Below are 5,971 nucleotides of genomic sequence, written 5' to 3'. Positions count from 1 at the left end.
CCCCTGACCGCCCGCCCCCGGCCCCGCCCCGCCCTGACCGCCCGCCCCCGGCCCCGCCCCTCCCCGCCCCTGACCGCCCGCCCCCGGCCCCGCCCCGGGCCCGCCCCCTTCCTGGGCGCCCCGCCCCCCGGACTTCCCTCTTCCGCCGGGAAGGGGCCGCGCTCTCCGGCCCAGCTCCGCGCCGAGGCCTGCTCGGGGCGGGGGTGGAGGTGGAGTGAAGTTCCGCGAGCTCCTTCCGCCTGTCCCACTTGTACGAACTGGTCTAACGCGGAGGCCCAGAGCCGAGCGGCGGGGGTGGGGGCGACCACAGCGGTGCGGTCCCGGAGCGAGCGGTGGAGACTGCTCTTGGTCCCGCTCTCCTTAGGTGAAGCTGCGTCCTCCTACCACCCAAGATGGGGTGAAGTGCGTCGCTGCGGGTGCACACATGTGACCCCCCCAACCTACGGCACCGTCGGAACTTTCCCTTGAGTGAGCAGCCGCAGAAGCCTGAGACTCTCACTGTGCCTGATTAGCGAGGCTGGGGTGGGGGTGGGGGGTGCTTTCTAGCATAGGGTTTTGTTTTTATTTATGTATTTATTTTACCTTTGCAAGAAGACTTTTATCCTATTTTGTGTATGAAAAGCGTACAGGCTACTTTGGAGGTTGCAATGCCTCTCTTTGAAATCTTCCCTCCTTTTTTTTTTTTTTTTTTGGTAGAAAAAGTCATGAAATGCTTTTACAGTGTTTAGCCTGTGGGATTTAGTACTTTTCAGAGAAATTACCTCAGTAGAATGGACGCTCTAACTTGAGCCCTGTTGGGCAGTGTCACCCAGGCCTGGCCTGGCTGGGACAGGCCTGTCCTTCTGTTTGGATGGAGGCCCTTGGATGAGGGCAGGCATTTCACAGCCGCTTAATCCCACATCTAAGGCTGCTGAGACCAGAGCCATTTGGAGCTGGAGTGGACCTGGACGTCCTGTGCTGAAAGGCACTCAGAGGCCGCTGAGCACCAGGCTCCTCTCAGCCACTACCGCCTCTTCCTCCCAGCTGGCTGAACAGAATTCAGCACCTGTAGAATGTGTGTTATGTGCCAGTGTCAATCTGAGGAACAGAGGCTCTCAGAGAAATTTATTCTGAGTAGGGCATTGCCTTGGGAATACATGTGCCACAGTCAACTGTTACGTCACATTCAGGGAGAAAAAGGAAGACCAGGGCTTTTAAAGGGAAAAAGGGGAGGATTAAATAATTGTTTTGAGATCTGGGGCAACAGAGATCAATAACAAAGGGGACAGCTGTCTGGGGCTAGGCAGGCAGTCACTGGGCAGACATCCTTGCAGAAGTATTTTTTGTGTAAGGCTTCTATGGCCTTTGTGTGAGGCCGTGGCTTTTCCAGGGTGCTTGATGTTAGCAGGCATGCAGGCGTGAGGACCCCCTTCCTGGCTTCCCCAGCTCTGCGTGTCAAGAGGTTCTCAGCATGAGTGATTCTGCTTGGATTCTAATAGTGTTCCCACAGAACGCCAAGCCTGGGGGCACACAGACATAGTTACGGTTTGGTTCCTGCCCTCCAGCGGGTCACAGTCACCAAACTAAACCATGGCCTCAACCTTGAGCTTGCGAGTAGGTCTGAATGGCCGCTGTGCAGGTCAGGCTCACAGAGGGGCAGTGGAGCCTCAGACAGCCTGGAGCCAGTTGCTCAGATGCCATCTGTGTGACCGGCCTCCCACCACTGGCCACAGTGGGGCCTGAGAGCTTTTGGATACAGAGGCAGGTGAGATCCTGCCCAGGGAAGTTAAAGGCAGCAACGAAAGCCAGGGACTGGCTGGGCCCTGCCAGTGACAACTGTCTGGCATAACTTGTGTGGGGCCAGTTTTTCCCTTTTCAGAGGTTCTTTGTTCTGCTCTCACGGGGATTTTCATCTCTCCCTGTCCTCACCTGGCTTTAATCCTCCCGTTCTCTCACCTGTAAGGCTTGCCCCTTTGTTTTAGGAAAACATTTAAAGCATGAAGAATAATACATAAGATGCCAGCTGTGCCCCACTTCCAGAGACTGGCAAAGTTAACATTGCCTTCCCCAGAGTGATTACACTTTCATGATTTAAGCATGTGCCTTCCAGGTTCATTTTAAAGATATTTTGCCACACATACGTGGAGCTATATTCACTTTCTGGGGCTGCCATAGCGCAGTGCCATACCTGGGAGGCTTAGACACCTGAAATTGCCTCTCTTACAGGGCTGAGGCTGCCACAGAACCCTACCTGGCCTCCTCCAGCTTCTTGTGGAGGGGGAGGCACCCTGTGGGGTCTTCTTTCTGTGTCTCTTCTCTGTGTCAGAATTTCCCTCTCCTTTTCTTTTTCTTTCTTTCTTTTTTTTTTGGCCAGGGCCAGGTTTAAACTGGCCACCTCCGGTATATGGGGCCGGCACCCTACTCCTTTGAGCCACAGGCGCCACACGGAATTCCCCTCTTTCATATAAGGATACCAGTCACGCTAGACTGAGGCCACCCCTACTCTCCTGTGACCTCAGCCCCTGCCATGGCTTTGTCTCCAAGTAGGGACACATTCTGAAAAATTGGGTGTATTAGTCCATTTATGCTGTTAATAACAAACTTTTTGAAATGGGACAATTTATAAATAATGGAAACTTATTTCTCACAGTTCTGGAGGCTGCCATCTACGATTTAAGGTGCTGGTGGGTTCGGTGTCTGGTGAGGCCTATTCCTCACATCTCAGAGGAGCAGAAGGGCCCTGCTCAGCCTCACTGACAAGAGCGCACTAATCCAGCCACGCAGGGTGCCAGCAGGTTGATCACACTCCAAAGGTCTCACCTCTCCATAGCATCACCTTGGGGTTAGGTCTTCAGTGCGGGGACAGTCACAGCCCGGCACATACACAGCTAGAACAACACAGGGAGTATTTGGGTCCTCACTGCCGCACACAACCCACACACAGGGTGCTGCCCACTCTGTGCTCTGTGGGTGACCAGGCCTGGCTGCACAGCTCTGCTGGATGAGGTCCAAGCTCTTAGCTGAGCACAGAGGCCCTGCTCACTCCCAGGCTGTAACCTGCTATTTCAGGTGTCTCCCTGCTGCACATGGTTTTCTCCGTGAGTCTCAGACACACATGATGTCACTGCCTGGCATTCTGATTCTCATACGATCCTCCCCTGTCAGCCCTGGGCTCCGACCCATGGGGCCCTACAAGCGCATTCCTTCTGGAACCTCCTGGGAAAGCTCCCGAGAGACCCGTGGCAGGAACATCAGAGTCTCTCTGCCTCCTGGGTGCCTTCTGTGACGGTCATCCCTCCTGCTGGATTGAGAACTTCTGCGGAGAGGACGGAGCTATGTTGCCCTGGACAGCTGAGTCAGACAGGAAGCATCCCCTCATGTAAGTATAAATGTCACAGCCAGTCTCACAGCTCTGATTGCCTCACTCTCAAATATGAGAGAAAGTTCAGCAGGAAGGAACCAGTGGGGATGGAACTTCTGTGGGATGACATGCAGCCTGGTGGGCAGGGCGGCCTCCCTCCTGGGCAACCCTATTGTCTTCCCCTGCCTTCCCTTCTGCAGTGGCACCTGCAGTGCCCAGCTTTGCCTCCCGTGGTCTCTCACACGCCCGTGTGGCCACGCCCTACCATGCGCCCTAAGACCTCTCTCACCCATGTCATCCATGACCTCAGAGGGGCCCAGTCACCTCCACCTTTCAACATATTTGTGGCCCTTACCTGGGTTTCCTCATTCTTTTTGAAAATCAATCCTGTGGGCGGCGCCTGTGGCTCAAGGAGTAGGGCGCCGGTCCCACATGCCAGAGGTGGCGGATTCAAACCCTGCCCCGGCCAAAAAAAAAAATAATAAGTATCAGAAAATCAATCCTGTGACCTTCCGAGCCTCCTAAGCACAGGTGCCTCCACCTTCCCAGGAGCTGCCCGTGGTCACAGGTTGTGCCCTTTAAATTAATTCTCCAGACTAGGTCTCCCGCCTGTCTTCATCTGTGCTGAATGGGATGTCCACACTTCCTTGCAATATAACCCTTGCCTCACTGAAATAAAATAATACCTGCCAAGAGCAGACTTGTGACAACACCTTTCTTAAAGACTCTAGGATTTCTGAAAACGTGAAAAATAAACAGGAAATAATGAAAGTAAAACTGCTCCGAAGAGGCCCCTCCCCTCAGGCTCTCCAGCCCGGGGCATGCCCGGGGCTCTTGAGTAGCCACTCAGCCCAGTCTCCAGGTTTCATGGTGCTGGGGATTGTCTCAACTGGCATCACCAGGAGGTTTGGGATGTCAGAGGGAGGGGACAACCAGGACGTCCCATGTGAGGGCTGAGCAGGGGCAGCAGCCAGCTGTCGTTGGGGTACAACATGGGGTGTGCTGCCAACCTCAGAGCCCACCTTGAAGTTGGGGCCCTTAGACACCTTCCTTGGTGTCAGATCTAAGGATGGGAATGGGTGTCCAGGAAGCCCAGTGGAAGTCCTCAAGCCACGGCTCACTGCCCTCTATTCACCCCTCCAGCAGGACCAGGCAGCGTCTGGGAAGCCCAAAGTCTGTCCTCAGAGAGGCCGGCAGCTTGGGAAGAGGTCCCCGGCTGTAAAACGGGATCTGGGACCACGTAAGAGCTACAGAATTCAAATGCAAGCCAGGGGGACTCTTGGAAGCCTGGAAGCAGGTAGGGAAAAGACGGCAAAAATATGTGCGCCAAAACAAAACACCATTTTCCAGAGACATGAATGCAAGAGCCGATACCAATGTTGAAACATGTTCCATATTTCATGGTATATTAAGTGAAACAAGTACTTCCCAAAAGAAAATGTCTTTAAAATGCAAAACAAAAATTTAAGAACAAAACATGAATGAACCCTAATGAAAAGCCTGAGCTGGTTAACAGTTGATCTGTGCACGGTGAGATCCAGCTTACCTATGTCCTGTTTTTATTTTCTACATTAAATATGCATCACTCTCATAATTCACACAGAAAAGAAGCTATGCGTATGTGTCTCTGTGTGTACATGTGCATAGACAGATCGGTGGTTCATAAACAGATGGTAGATAATGGACATGTCTGAAAAAGGAGAAAGATAATGAAGGCAGTTTTAATTAATAGACTCGTATTTTAGCAGCTCTAGGTTTACAGAAACATTGAGCAATACAGAGTTCCCAGCCAGGTGCAGTGGCACACCTCTGTAATCCCAGCTCTTTGGGAGGTCGAGATGGGAGGGCTCTGGAGTTTAGGACCAGCCCAAGCAAGAGAGGGACCCTGTCTTTACTAAAAATAGGAAAATTAGCTGAGAGTGGTGGCAGATACCTGTAGTCCCATCTACTCAGGAGGCTGAGGCATTAGGTTTACTTGAGTCCAAGAGTTTGGGGTTGAGGCTGGGTGCGGTGGCTTATGCCTGTAATCCTAGCCCTCTGGGAGGCTGAGGTGGGTGGATTGCCTGAGCTCACAGGTTTGAGACCAGCCTGAGCCAGAGCGAGATCTTGTCTCTAAAAATAGCCAGGCATTATGGCAGGTGCCTGTAGTCCTAGCTGCTCAGGAGTCTGAGGCAAGAGAATCACTTGAGCCCAGGAGTTTGAAGTTGCTGTGAGCTAGACGACATGGCACTCTACCAAGGGCGACAAAGTGAGACTCTGTCCACCCCCCCAAAAAAAATAAAAGAGTTTGGGGTTGCTGTGAACTAGGATAATGCCATAGTACTCTTCCCAGGGCAACAGGAAGACTTTGTCTCAGGGAGGAAATATATATATGGAGAGAGAGCACGCACAAGCTCCCATTCACCCCTCACTCTCCCCGCTTCCAATTTTCCCCATTATTGGGCATTAGTGGGGTATGGATCAATACCGATATGCTGCTACTAACTCAAGTCCATAGTTGACATTAGAGTCACCTCCACCTTTCAACATATTTGTGGCCCTTACATCATTCTTAATGTTGTGCATTTGGTGAGTGTTGGCAAATGCACCAAGCGTCTGGCTGCTCTGAGATCCTCTGTGCCCCACCTTTTC

At 52.6% G+C, this 5,971-nt stretch overlaps 1 long non-coding RNA gene across 2 annotated transcripts; it reads left to right on the top strand.

The window, feature by feature from the left end:
- The first annotated feature begins 88 nt into the window (after window positions 1–88).
- LOC128566622 (uncharacterized) lies at window positions 89–5,638 on the top strand. Of its 2 annotated transcripts, none has more exons than XR_008374601.1 (3): window positions 89–1,744; window positions 3,049–3,358; window positions 4,484–5,638. It is a non-coding gene; the product is annotated as an uncharacterized LOC128566622 (long non-coding RNA). The 2 variants fall into 2 exon arrangements; XR_008374600.1 differs by having other exon boundaries at window positions 2,630–3,358.
- Window positions 5,639–5,971: the final 333 nt, after the last annotated feature.

This window comes from Nycticebus coucang, chromosome 15 (genome assembly GCF_027406575.1).
Source record: "Nycticebus coucang isolate mNycCou1 chromosome 15, mNycCou1.pri, whole genome shotgun sequence".
Classification (NCBI taxonomy): domain Eukaryota; kingdom Metazoa; phylum Chordata; class Mammalia; order Primates; family Lorisidae; genus Nycticebus; species Nycticebus coucang.
Note: the sequence above shows the minus strand (reverse complement) of the source record. Positions and strands in the feature narration are given on the sequence as shown.